Source organism: Plodia interpunctella, chromosome 4, assembly GCF_027563975.2.
Source record: "Plodia interpunctella isolate USDA-ARS_2022_Savannah chromosome 4, ilPloInte3.2, whole genome shotgun sequence".
NCBI lineage: Eukaryota > Metazoa > Arthropoda > Insecta > Lepidoptera > Pyralidae > Plodia > Plodia interpunctella.
In genome coordinates, this window is record NC_071297.1 from 10,841,207 (window position 1) to 10,856,448 (window position 15,242).

Sequence of the window (15,242 nt, forward strand, 5' to 3'; positions counted from 1 at the left end):
CTGTTTTAAAATTGACTTGTTAAAAGTTACTTTTTTACCCGGCACACGAATTTTTAAAAAGAATTTTAAAATATTTATTGAAAAGAACTTCGCTTTAATAAAACGCAGTAATTAAAGACTATAATCGATACGAAATATTTTTACTTTCATCTTGCTCTTGTACATTATTACTTTTAATTAGAAGGGAAAATTATAGTTTATTGTTATTACAAGTTAAAGTGCGAGAGCGAATTATATGCCTAGTTTGTTTTAAGGATTAATGGCTTATTGTTATTGGCTTTAATTTGTCCCTATATCTACCTGTCTGTTAATAAATCTATCTTGTATCATATTTACTACGCACTGTGTAAATATGTATCATTTTCGCTAGTCTGGATGAAACGACGTGACCAGCCGTGGCATACCTAAATCAGCTTTCCAGATTCGTATCTGACAAATTCGTAACTGAAACGAGTGTCATTACTGACATAATGAACGATCATTCTAACGATCCTACTAAGGATAGACGGATTTTTATACTGTGTCACGTCAAAATACGTATTCATAGTTGTGAAAATATTAAAACTTCAAAAAAAAAAAACTAACGAATGTGAAATAAAACTAACGTTCGTTGTCGTTCTTTGCTGACTGATACCGCGGTCCCAGAGAACCCATTCGGAATAAGTGCTTGGACAACTGGGACCACGGTCCCAGTCCTCTGCGACCCCAATGGACTGCCGTTGATGCCGTCATTAAACTGTAGAGACTGGTTTCCAACAGGAGTTAAACTGAAATCCAGCCTAAGTCATATCTAGTCCAATTGCGATCTAAACTATGAGATATAGTCGGAAGCTTCTAACCCAGTGGGCCGTATGCCTGTTTTCCTATTTAGTGAAAAATACGCAAACATAGTCGCGGTTTTGTAACTCAATATTCTAACAAGACGAGAATGACCATTCAATGCTAATCAGCCAATTGTGGGTCAAAATGTACTGTGTATTGTTCTTTATACAATGTTGATTCAGTTATATAATCAACTACTTCTAGTAGCTCATAACCTAACTTTCTTAAGAACAGTCGTCATATTTATCTATACTATTATTTTAAAGAGGTACATCGTCTGTGAGTTTGAATGTTTGAGCAGGGTAATCTCCGAAACTACTGAACCGATTTCAAAAATTCTTTCACCATTACAAAGGTACATTATCCAAGATTGCTATAGGCTGCATTTTATCTCAAAATTCCCACAGGAGCGAAGCCGCGGGCAACATCAAATCTTGAATAAAATTAACAGACAAATTATAGTCTGAAAACTCGTGCGATATCCACGAGTGGGAGTGAGTTTTAGGGCGGAATCACATACACAATACATGTGTCATTCCAGGTTATATTCTACCTGCGTACCAAAAATCATAACAATCTGTCCAATAGATTTTGCGTGACGGGATAACAAACATACATACACATACAACATATACATCCTCACAAACTTTCGCATTTATAATTATTAGCAGGAAAGGATAGTAAGTATGGATTAATGCAAATTTTGATAGTCGGATGAAAACAAAATCATTTTAAATGATAATAAACAGCACGCGAATATGCAAAGTTAATTAATTAATAGACCTAATTTGGTAATCAATACCAACCAATTTATAATTTGGTTGAAATTAAGCAAATAATTGTTTTACCATTGTTCTGTATCTTCATCTCTTTAATGGCTGTTGTGTTATTATCAATTATTTATATCAACTGGGCCGGCCACGTTTGTCGTATGCGGCCAGAGAGGTGGGCCAAACTGGCTACTTTCTGGACCCCGGATGGCCGCAGAGGAAGAGGCAGACCCTGAACGCGATGGTGGGACGACATTGACAAATTTCTACCTAGATGTCCCGAGTGAGATGACATGATGATTTGACGACCTCGGTGGCGCAGTGGTAAGGTTCTTGCCACTGAACCGAGAGGTCCCGGGTTCGATCCCCGGTCGGGTCATGATGATAGAAAATGATCTTTTTCTGATTGGCCCGGGTCTTGGATGTTTATCTATATATGTATTTGTTATAAAATATAGTATCGTTGAGTTAGTATCCCATAACACAAGTCTCGAACTTACTTTGGGGCTAGCTCAATCTGTGTGATTTGTCCTAATATATTTATTTATTTATATTTAGATGAGTGGAAAAATTTGGAGGAGGTCTTTGCCCAGCAGTGGGACACAACACCTACAGGCTAGAATAAAAAAAATCTGTATCTATCCATACTATGGTCATAAACAGGTAAGCATTTGTGAGTTTGTATGTTAGAGTGGGGTAATCTCCGAAATTACCGAACCGATTTCAAAAATTCTTTCAACATTAGGAAGGTACATTGTGCAAGATTGCTATATGCTATATTTTATCTCAAAATTTCCACAAGAGCGAATCCCGGGCAACATCTAAAATAAAATTGTAAAAACATACGACCATTAATCCCTAAACATCACACTGGCCCATCAAAATGGCGATGGGAAATAAATAGCACATTCGAAATTTAAATAAACGTCAAAATAGGGGTGACAATGAAATGAAATTAGGCGAAACAGTGAGCGCGCAACGTGTAAATTGGTGTTGTAATTTGGTCTATTACTCGTCTCGTTGTCCGTCAATGTGGCAACCCTATAATTATCGTGTCTGGCCATCTGTAATCGTGCGTGTTTTGAAAAAAAAAAAAAAGAAAAAAGAATCGAACGTTTTTGAACTCTGACACTGACGTGATTTAGATGTATGAAGTCATGAGATACAAAATTAAACTAACAAAGCGGAGATCAAAGCGCCGTTTAATTTGCTGCATAAAAAAGGTGAAAAAAAAAATTGTTATGTATTTGATATGATTAAGTTTCTATTACAATGTGATTGTCATTTGTTTTACATAATTCTATATTAGACTATGATCATCAACATCCATTTCAAGGTCCCCACTGCTGGGCCACAGGTCTTCCTTATAGATGAATAAAGAGTATGGGTTATAACTTACGACGCGGGGCCATTGCGGAGTAGGGGGTTGATTATTAATTAGACAACAGTATATTTCCTAAGTGGTGAAGAAACAGTGAGATAATCGATTGATACTGTTTTGACATTTTCTGACTTTGGCATTTCTTCGATTTTGACCATACTTTGACGTTAACCGGTGAAACTGTCAAAAACTAATAGTATCGGTCAACAATCTGAAATAAATATTAGAAAACTAATGTGAAATTAAAATCTAGTATAAAGGGGCTAGTCAGTACGATAAACCATCAATGGTACAAATGGGAAAATTAGGTATCATATCAAATTATATATTAAAAAAAAAAATTAACAAAATTAATCAAAAATATTAATTGGGGATTGTTGATTAAGTTTTTAAGGTAAACATTTTAAAAATAAATATACTTACTATTGAAATAGTTATATCGGTAAGGCATAATATTCTTAAAGCATTTTTTTGTAGTCTCCCACGCGCCGCATAAAGATGATTTTACTTCATCACTCAATTTGCCTTTAAATAATTCCTGGCTGCATATTAGCACCTCACTTGTACCCGAAAGAATCAGAGATGTTATTTTTCTTGACAGCTTTTAAAATAAAACATAAAACTTCACGTCAGCACGTGCATCACGGTTTTATGGGCCGCAGCGGTCATCGTTAGAAAATAGAAACTCCTATTTGCTACATCATTAGTTTTGATTATTAAAAGTTTTTTTGTTTGGTTAATTATATGTATGTATATATATATATATATATATATATATATATATATATATATATATATATATATATGTGATCAAGTGTTGATGAAAGGAATATATATATATATACACACATATATATATACACATATATATATATATATATATATATATATATATATATATATATATATATATATGTGTATATATATATATGTGTGTATATATATATATATTCCTTTCATCAACACTTGATCACAATCATAATATGTTTCAGTATACCTTTTGACTATGTACTTTATTGTTACATAAATTTATATTTAAAAAATGGTAAGCCCTTCTGGCATAATAGGGACCAACACTGTTTGAATGAGTTTCGAAAAGTGCCTGTGGAGGCCTAATTTCTGAATAAATGATTTGATTTTGATTTTGATTGTGACTGTTCTCAACAGCAGCGCTATGAAAATTATCTAATTTTATTTCCACTTTATTTGCAATTTTGCTAAACTTGTAGCCTACCTACAGTTATTTCCATACACTAAAATATACAAAGACATCAATACCAGAATATTGTACAACTAACTAATAGTGCGCCGCTTCTTCTTCACCTGCGCTTTGGAAGCCGGCAGTAGACTTAGTTGAAGTAATTTTTTGACGTCAATAAGTGATGTATATCATCCTAAATTGAATAAAGAATTTTGAATTTGAATTTGAAATGATTGTTTTGATTAAGTTTTCAAGATAATTTTCATCAATAAATCTATACTATAATTATAAAGAAGTAAGCGTTTGTGAGTTTGTGAGTTTGTGACTTTATGACTATATATAAACATTTTGTATGTTTGAGGCAGGTAATCCCCGAAACCTCGGGTAAACTCCGAAATTTTATCTCAAAATTCCCACGGGAGCGAAGCCCCGGGCAATAAATAGTAAATATATTAGGACAAATCGCACAGATGGAGCTAGCCTCAAAGTAAGTTCGACGATACTATATTTTATAACAAATACACATACAGATAAACATCCAAGACCCGGGCCAATCAGTAAAAGATCATTTCCCATCATGACCCGACCGGGGATCGAACCCGGGACCTCGAACCAGAGGCAAGCACGTTACCACCGCGCCACCGAGGTCGTCAATCAATGTTATAAAACAATCGTGTAATATATAGTTTAACACATTTACTTTAGCTACGAATATCTTCACTACACATACTACTTTTTGGATTCATTCTTTATATGTTATTTTTATTTATAGTGGAAGATTTTATTCCGATATAATTGTTTATCCAAAAGGATCAGGTTCCAAGTTATCTGAATTGTTATCACTCTCATCTGAGCGTTTTCCGGTTTCTTCGTCCGTTTCCCCACGTTTTCTTCTTCATCTCCACTTTACATAGGTTTCGGTATTAGATCATTAGCATGGGTTCTTGACGTAGTCGACATCAAGCCAGCGCTTTGTGGGTTTGTTCCACTGTTAATCAGGATATCTCCAAAAAATATGTTTCTATCTAACTCAATATCATTATTAGCATCGTCATCTCAACCCTTTTCTTCGAATTGCTGAGTATAGACCCCTTTTCTTTCAAACCAACCATATATATCCTGTGCTAATCTTATCCACGTGTGATGCTGTCATTTGGCACGAGTGATGGCTGGTGGAATACAACGCTGAGCGAACGGCGGCCTAGGATAGGGGAAAGAAGTGTCGGAACGCCAGCAAGATGGACAGATGACGCCACCAAACTTAACGGCACTAACACTAAAACTTCTGCGCCTAAAACTGTAATTTAAATCGTGATCCAATCACAACTCACAATAGAATTGTCCAAACGATTTGACCGACCGGGATCAATTTAAAATCATCATACACTGTAATTTGATCGACAAAAACTAATCACACATCATTCTGTCTGTTTGTGTGTCAAATAAACGGTTAAACATTCGTCAATTGTTTATACTGGGCGAGTAACTAAACACTTAGCTTTAGTTGCAAAGTTCACCATTTTAGTTCCAATCGGCGACGCGCAGATTTAACGTCAAAGTTGACTGGTAGAACTGAGGTCAAAAACTGTTGGAATATTAGGCATTAGGAAAATATCTGATGGAATATTTTAAAACATGAATGCAAACTGAAATAGTACCAGTGTCTGCCATATATCATTTAGTAAATTTTGCGGATCAACTTATATCCACATTATTTCATAAAAATACAAATTTCTAAATACTTGTAGGCAGTTGCTCTATTTTTTTATATTCACACAAAGCAGGTCCACTTGATGGTAAGTGGTCACCACAGCCGATCAACACAGCCTGTCGCACACGCCTTGTCTACTTTGTGGCCTAAGGTATTTTTTAAACTTATATTGATATTAACAACTCGCTATACTATCCAAGTATGAACGAATTCCATACAATCATTCAGTTTAAATGGATGATCATTGAAATTTAGGTCTACATTAATTTAGAATAATATCAACTTTAGATTCAATGCCAACGTGTTAAGGTTTATTTTCATTTCTGTGCGCTTACTTTTCGTAAAGACAATAATTGAAATGATCGTTGTTAAAAATATCTCCACGCTACATTATCGCGATAATGTGATAAATATTATGTTGTTTGCTATTGTATCTCATCAGCATGTAAACAAGATCATCATAGCTTTATTGACCACCTCCGTGGCGTAGTGGTCACCACGATCGTCCGCTATCTAGAGGTCCTGGGTTCGATTCCCGGCGCGGGCAAAATTTGTAGTTGTGATTTGTATATATTCGTCTGCGGTTCTGGGTCTGTTGTGTTTCTGTGTTTGTGTCCATTGGACCCGCGATATAATAATAATAAATAATAAATAGAAACTTTATTTATCTCAACACAATTTTACAATTTGTGTGAGATGTGGTATATATCAGAAATTGTAAGAGAAAGGTGTCTGAAGTTGGTTTCAGAAGAAACCTGTAAGACAGATCACCACGAATCACACAATAGCAAGATTAGAAAAACGAAAGCCGAATTTAAGCCGATGAGTGTTGTACATTTTATTTATTTATAGATATCGTATCAGTGGTTTGAATACTTAACAAATACAATCAATATTTATCACACTAGGCAATTAGTGCTACTTATAAATCAATATTCTAGTTAAGTTAAGCTATTTTTGACACAATCTTTTATTGTTTATACCTTCCAGCATAACGGCTATGTTCAACAAATCAGTTTAGCTTTATATATCACTTACGAAAACTTTAGCAAATAAAACGGTTCTATTCTTCAAACAATTAATTGGAAACCACATCGTCGAGTACACTCATGGAAATGACCTTCCTATCGGAAGTGACCATTACTAGCGTAAACAATCGATACCCAATAATCGAATGAAACTCGCCCCGTCATCCACACGAATGACCAATGCATCTGAAATTGACGAACCGTTAAAAAAGACAAGCGTTCAAAAATGGCGGAAACGGCAACGGCCGCCATTTTGGTATAAAACGCGGCGTCATTTAATTTACTACTAATTTGTGGACGAAGCTTGCACTACGCATCGATAATATGCGAATTGATGATTGGGAAAATTGGATGAGGCATACGTCATACAAATCTTGGTTACTATCATGGTATCATCAAACACATTCAAGATTAATTATGAGATATATTACTATATGACATAGGTTCTTCTAAATATCCAGAATACTCTGCATAAAACACGAGCGTGTAGATGTTATCGCGTAGTCTTTAATCTTAATATATTATCAAACACGTCTCTTTGACAGAGCTCTTTGTAAACTTTCGCATTGCGTAATTATTTATATTTAAAAAGGTCAGGTGTTAATCACGGACCTTTGTAACAAGTCCCGAAACGTCTGGGAAATATAAAAGGTATCTACTCGACTATCGACTCGACTTGCAGTGAAACGCACCAATCACAGTGTGCTATTGTGACGTAACGTCAACCACACCGCAATGTGATTGGTTCGCTGCGTCTCACTTCGAACCGATTCGATAGTGAGAAGTGCTGAAGAAGCTAACCCGCACAAAGTTGGAGAACCCGAACGCCGAAGACCATGTGAAGTTCAGAAAGAAAAAGTAAAATAGAGACTCTTAGAGCGATCCTGTATGATCTTGTCTCGCTCTATGGACTGAGGAAGAAATAAAGAAATTGCTCAGAAAAAGAGTGTCTAATTCACTTGGACACATCCAATCCACCAAAGTCATATACTGATGCATGTAAACAACAACATTAGGGCGCGATGCACTATCGGATTAACTGAGTTAATTATGGCCCGCATTGAAATGTCCTTAGTTCCTCAAATTGTGGTGGCACCCACAACGGATTGGCCTACTAAGGTAATATATTCATATATTGATACATTTTTTAACAAGCTTTTATACAGGTTTGTATGTATGAATAACTATTCGTCCAACAGTAAAAACTTGCATTAAAAACTACACTTAAAAAAAAAACATATTTGAATTGATCATGCTCACCACATTTCCCGTGAACTTTTGAAAATACTCTTACTTAAACGAGTACCTTAGGTGTTGATAACAAAAATGTGAGATTTTGTTCTAGTCAGATGTTTGAGATTTTTTTATATCAAAAAATATTCTTACTTTTTACTAATCTAAATTATTAAATGATATTAACAACAGTTTTTTTTCCAATTACATATTAAATAATATCTGAAAAGCCAGTATAGACCTGTGGTTGACCACAGATTAAATTATTATGCACTGAGCATACTAAGCCCGATTTAAAGCATAAAGAGCGTTTGATCCCAAAAAAGTGAAAGTCAATGTATTTTATTCAGAAAAAGAAAGGTTTTTCTTCAAAGGAATTTATCGTAAGCTCATTAGTGGAATCGTCTGAATTAATACCTTTGCCTTACATTATCAGGGCTAAATAAAAGCTAATGCCTTTTTAGCAGCATCTTTGAACAAAAAGAATTAGTTTAACACTGTCTACATTTTTATTGTCTTCTAAATAATTTGAAATGTTTCATAAATTAGATATATATTTTTTATTTTTAAATAAAACAATAATACATTTAGTTTGTGATAAAATATATTAAACATGCTTGCAGTTTTGAATCTAGGTTAGGTATATAGATTGAATATGTTTACACGAAGGATTATTTTTTAAATTCATTATTTCCTGTTTAAGTTTCATAAAGGAAATATTTTTTTTGTAAAATTAAAAGAAAGTTATGGTTCCTTTGTTATCTAAGCAAAACTACCTATTCTATTATATATATATTATAAATATCAGGGATATATAAAAAAACTATTTTACAAAAAAACAAAACACCATTATTTGAAAAATATTACAAAACTGAAAGCAAAGTAATCTCAGCCACTTGCGGCAATCACAACAAGAAAACCACATTACACTTTTATAAAAATGACGCTATCACAAGACGGTCCCTCCGACAAGGTGTTGGGGGTACAAATAATTTATGACCTCCTCTACCACAGACAAAATAAGCCGCTAGAAAAATAAGCAAACTACCCACTTAAAAAGACCTAACCGTCTTCGTCTAGACGACAGAACAAAACGCAACCTTGAACTCAACGGTCGAAATTCAAAAATCGAACGACGCGGTTTTGCCTTCAGTCTTTTTAAATCGGACGATAGTTTTCTACAAAGGGGTATAAATTTCGAGTGCGAGGGAGAAGCAACGTCAGTATTATTTAATTTCATAATAAATTGCAGTAATTGCATTAGCGCTGGCTGGAAATAAATCGAGAACGGAGTGACGAGATGTTTTGAATTGTTATTCGATTTGTTTATTTTTTTTTGTGGTGGTTCTGATTTGTAATCTATGAATATGTGATATATACGGAAGATTCATATGGTAATTTATCTTTCAACAGTTATAAATATGTAAATATATCTATTAGTGTTTTACTTTTTTACAAGTTTTAATTCAGTTCGATCTGTCCATATTCCGCTGGACCTTGGAGTTGAAATTTTAGGTTAACGTCCCTTTTTTTCCATGAATGCATTATTTTCGATGAGTATGAAACCAATAAGGGAACTTGAACTTTTCCTCACATTTGGAATGGTATAAGGACTACCTTATAATCTTTTTACTAAACAAGAAGGAACAATTAAATTATTGTATTTTTCAAAAGTCTACAATGTTTATCTTTAATATTGCAACTACACTATCCTTTAATAATGTCTAAACAATAGAAGGTCGACTTTTCAAATGGAGAAGGCAATGGCGAACCACACTATCAATAGTGCCAAGAAAGTCGTGTGTAATTCCACGTAATTACCACGACCCTTATCCAGGAGGAATACGTCTATTAAGAAGAAAGAGACACTCAATCTTGGTATAATTGATTTCAATTCACCCATTAAATTTAAACGATATTTTTACCCCGTAAAATGTATATAGGAACAATATAGAACGTGACGAGCTCCTGGTTAACTATAAGACAAGCGTTACTTTAAATAAATTGTTATTAAAGCATAATTAACAGCCTTCTCTTATATCACAAGTTTAACCCGCGAATCGACTAGGTTTTGTTACAAAAGACACTTGATAAACTGTGGGGTCTTTAAGACACCTAACACGGTAACAGACAATAATTATAATACAGAAGTATAACTGAATAACTGGGCGTGGTGGAGCAAATTCAAATTCGAAATTCTTAATTCAATATAGGATGATATACATCACTTATTGACGTCAAAATAATTACTTAGTCTACTGCCGAATTCCAAAGCGCAGGTGAAGAAGAAGCAGCGCAACAAACTTCACCGCGGCGTTTTCTCCAAAGACGTCAATTGACAATTGTATGTCTTATATATGGGCTTCTCTGGCAATAGTCTCTGCGGCTGTGGTACTGTCCAGCCGATGGTTCACCTGCTATCGTGCCCTAACTATTTCACTTCTTGTATCTTGGAGGACTTCTACAAGGCTAACGATAGAACAATAAAAGTAGCCATATACTGATCTCATATTATATAAACAACCATAACGACTCGAAAAGAAGAATACTGAAGATCTGTGAGTTAACAATAATTGTTATATAGATCAATTATTAGATAGATTAATTATTTCTCAGATTAATTCAGAAATTAAACACTTGTGCCTTCTCTTTCATCGCTCGAAGGCCACTTTCCTAGTTTTTTTTCTTCTAGTTTGCATTGTTTTCGACATGCTTACTTGTATTGCTTATTGTATTGTATTGCTTACTGTGGGCATTTATATCATCCGTCAACATTAGGCCAGCTGTTATGCCATAGGATATCGACTGCCGTGGTGGATTTATATATTTACTAGATGTTGCCCGGGGCTTCACTCCCGTGGAAATTTTGAGATAAAATATAGCCTATATGGCAATCTTAAATAATGTACCTTTCTAATGGTGATTTGAGATATTTTTTGAATACCCGCCTCAAACATAACAACTCATAAACGCTTGAGGTAAGCGTTTATGAGTTGTTATGTTTGAGTTTTCATAATAATAGTATAGATTTAATAAGTTATATGTGTATCTATCATAAATTTTATAAATCCGTCTAATTGCACGTATCTTTACATACGTAATATCAAACTACACTTATTAAACAAACCCCTGAAGTTTTCTCAAACGGACAAAAGTTTTAAAGTTAAAAGTTCTAAATACGACTGAAAATAATTTCGACTATCGAGCCCCTCAAAATGACAAGTGATATTTTTGTGTCAACACTATTTTGTACAGGGGAAGCAAAATTGCAGACATAATTAAAGTGGTGAGCACAGATCCCATATATTTGGAGATGAGACAGTATTGTTCGCTATCTAGAATAAACCTGGACTCGTGGGACCGTGGGCTTTCCACCTGTCACCGAAGTTTTCTTCCCACATTTATTATTTTTTTTTACAAATCACACAGATTGAGCAAAGTAAGTTCGAGACTTGGGTTATGGGATACTAACTCAACGATACTATATTTTATAACAAATACATTATACATATACATCCAAGACCCGGACCAGTCAGAAAAAGATCATTTTCCATCATGACCCGACCGGGATTCGAACCCGGGACCTCTCGGTTCAAAAGCAAGCACTTTACCACTGAGCCACCGAGGTCGTAGAATAAAATTTCCTGTTACATCAGAGACGTGGTGGGTTCAATCTCACACGAGTCCGAATATTTTTCATTTTATTATATTTAATTTTTATTTTGATTTTCTTCAAAATATTTATATATGCAGAAAGAAAGGGGAATACAATAACATATTTTTTTTTATTTGTTTTGTTTGTTTGATATAATTTTCTCGAAATCAAAAAATCAAAATCAAATCATTTATTCAGAAATTAGACCTTCACAGGCACTTTTTCACGTCATATTCTAAATTAAATGAGGTTTACCAAAGCTACAAACTACTAGCATTTTGGAACGACCACTGCTGAGAAGAAATGCCGAAAGAAACTCATTCAAACAGTGTTGGTCCCTATTATGCCAGAAGGGCTTACCATTTTTTAAATATTAATTTATTTTATATAATTATATTACTTATATTACACAAAGACACGAGGAACAGAAAAAGCATAGCAATGCCGGACTTATTTCATGATTAAATTTTTTTTTTTTTTTAATAATTTGGTACGCTCTTTGCCGCGGAGGAAATTCCTGTGAAACAATTTATCTTTGATCGAAGTCCATATAATATTTTATAATCAACACAGGACTTCGTCATATCAGCTCTACAATCGAGATTTACTATAACTGCTTTTAAACTTTCGTGTTACATAATTGTATACTAAATAACAGGTATTAAACGCGCACATACCTTTTTTTATTTCCCATACGTTTTGGACCTAGTTACAGAGGTTCGTGGTCACTGGGCGACTGATTTATTCTTAATGATATCAAAGTCTAAATACTTGTGTTTTTCTAACATTAATTGGACTGCAATAGGGAAAGAGTATATGAAAGGGTCCAAAAAAAGGGCGAGATGTGGAACCGAAATATTCGATTAGGCAAGCAGATTAACTCAACCCTGATTACGTACAAGGAAAAACAATTAACGAAAATACTGAACAATGTCACAGTGTAAAGTTAGTCTATTGTTTATCTTGGCTGCGGTGGGCGGGTCCAAGGGTCAGGTTCAAACGGGACGAGACTTATGGTCGAGTGAGGTCAAAGTTCAATTGATCGAGAACAATAACTATGGGATTCACGTAGATACTTTTTTGAAAACAATGGTTTTAACAAAATTTTGGGTCGGGCAATATTGGTTGTCATGTTATAGTTAAAATTTAATGGACAAGTATGGCTTAAGAAGAGATAAATGGAGTGCGTTTGGCGGGATATGACTGTGATAAAGTAACAAAATGATTTTAAAAAATCTCTGCATGTTCCCGGTTGCATTTGTTTCTACGATGCCATGAAGTCCGATGTTAGCGTAAAATTAACCTTAACATTATGAAAATTCGGCTATGATTTCACAACTGGCCGCGTGACGTCAAAGCCCCTCGGGCATTCAATTGTTACATATCAGCTGCCTAGGCTTAAGTCCCTTAGTGGCTTCGTACGACGTTCGAGGATATGGAGAAGTCCTAATCTAGGGCGCAATTACTCCTGTGGCAAACTAACATGAAAAAAAAAAACAAAAACCCCATACATGTAAGTATGTCTCATTGTCAAACTACAAACGTATTTAATCTATATATATATAAAACTGCGTTACTGAATGACTGACGAACTGACAATGCACAGCCGAAATTTGGTGTATAGGTTCCTAGGACGGTGTAGGGGAGCACTAAGAGGGGATTTCCTGTAATTCCCACGGGAAACGGATTTTTACTCACATACGAAGTTGTGTGCAAAAGCTAGTAATCAATATATCTCATCTTTATTGATCTAAATAGAAGTGTGATCTGAATGAAATCAATTACAAAAAAAGTGAAAACTAATCTTCTTTCGTAGATAAAAATGTGAAACACTAATGCCCGCGGCTTCGCCCGCGTTAACTTCCCACAGGAACAGTTATTTTTCCGAGATGAAAGGTACCCTATGTCCTTCTCCACACTTCAAACTATTTGTATGCAAAATTTCAAGAAGACTGGTTGAGAGGATATAGCGTGTAGATGTAACAAACAAACAAACAAATTTACTATCGCATATATAATATTACGATTAGGATGATTAAGAACGTGGATGAAAGGGCAAAATTGCAACTTACGATAAAACATTTCATACAAGACTTATTTGCATTCGCCCAATGTGAACTTTGAGGGCTTGCCGGAGGGTTGACAGGGCGAGCCGTTAGCACAATTTATTGTCTTCAGATAAGGATAGTGCAAGGGTTCTGCATCTGTTAACTGTAGTTAAATTAAATTTGGCCCATCTGGCTGCGGCGATGGCTTGCGATTTTTGAAGCTATTAACTCCAATATTTATGTCTTTATTGTATACTTGAAGGGAAGGTTATGTAAAGAGGTTATTAGAGAGAGATTTAGGGCTTCGATAGGCCCTGTGAATTGGCCCTACAATTCTGAGAGCTTAATAAATAAATAGGTATATTAAAATAAATATATTAGGACAAATCGCACAGATTGAGCTAGCCCCAAAGTAAGTTCGAGACTTGTGTTATGGGATACTAACTCAATGATACTATATAGATAAACATCCAAGACCCGGGCCAATCAGAAAAATATCATTTTCTATCATGACCCGACCGGCGATCGAACCCGGGACCTCTCGGTTCAGAGGCAAGCACTTTACCACTGCGCCACCGAAACAAACTCTTCATTTAAAAAAACAAAAAAGTGCCGGTTCCACTAGGCCTGTTCAAATCACTTTCTAATAAAATATTACATTGTTATTTGTTAGATATAACTAACTGCTAGATAAATATTTTTATATTTATAAAAGGCCATACTTAAAAAAGGCTCTAAGTTAGACCCACTAAACTATAGAGCGATTGCTTTGCTGCCTATACTTTCTAAAATATTTGAGAACATCATTAAATCGAGACTACTTAGACACTTGAAAGCTAACAATATTTTGAATGAAAGGCAATACGGCTATCAGGAAGGTATTGGTACAGCTAATGCTATGGACACCATTGTACATGACGTAACTTCTAAATTAAACGAGAAATTGAAAGTTGCTGGCATCTTTTTGGACCTTAGTTCTGCTTTCGATTCAGTGGACCACGAAATCCTTGTAAGAAAATTGGATTTTTGTGGTATTCAGGGCAAAACTTTAAACCTTCTTAAGTCCTACCTCAGCAACCGGCAACAGTATGTTGAGGTAGGAGACTCTAAGGGAGAGTTTTTGAATTCCATAAAAAATTCAAAAATGCATAAAGTGACTAGGGGAGTCCCACAGGGCTCAATTTTGGGACCAATATTGTTTATAATTTTTATCAATGATTTAATAAATTACATGACAACTTTACAATCTGACATTAAACTAGTAATTTTTGCCGATGACACAAATGCAGTAGTTTGGGGTAGTGATATTGACGCTCTTAATAGAAAGATAAATAATATTCTAACATTATTTCAAAATTGGTTTACAGCTAATAACCTAAAACTAAATGCATCC

General features: G+C 34.7%; 1 protein-coding gene and 1 non-coding gene across 2 annotated transcripts in view; both read right to left on the bottom strand.

Annotated features, from left to right (window-relative positions):
* The window catches only part of Ten-m (Tenascin major), a 627,474-nt gene that overhangs the window by 304,672 nt on the left and 307,560 nt on the right, over positions 1-15,242 (bottom strand). The gene's annotated exons all lie outside the window — the stretch shown is intronic.
* On the bottom strand, positions 11,703-11,775 carry TRNAQ-UUG (transfer RNA glutamine (anticodon UUG)). The gene has a single exon. It is a non-coding gene; the product is annotated as a tRNA-Gln (tRNA).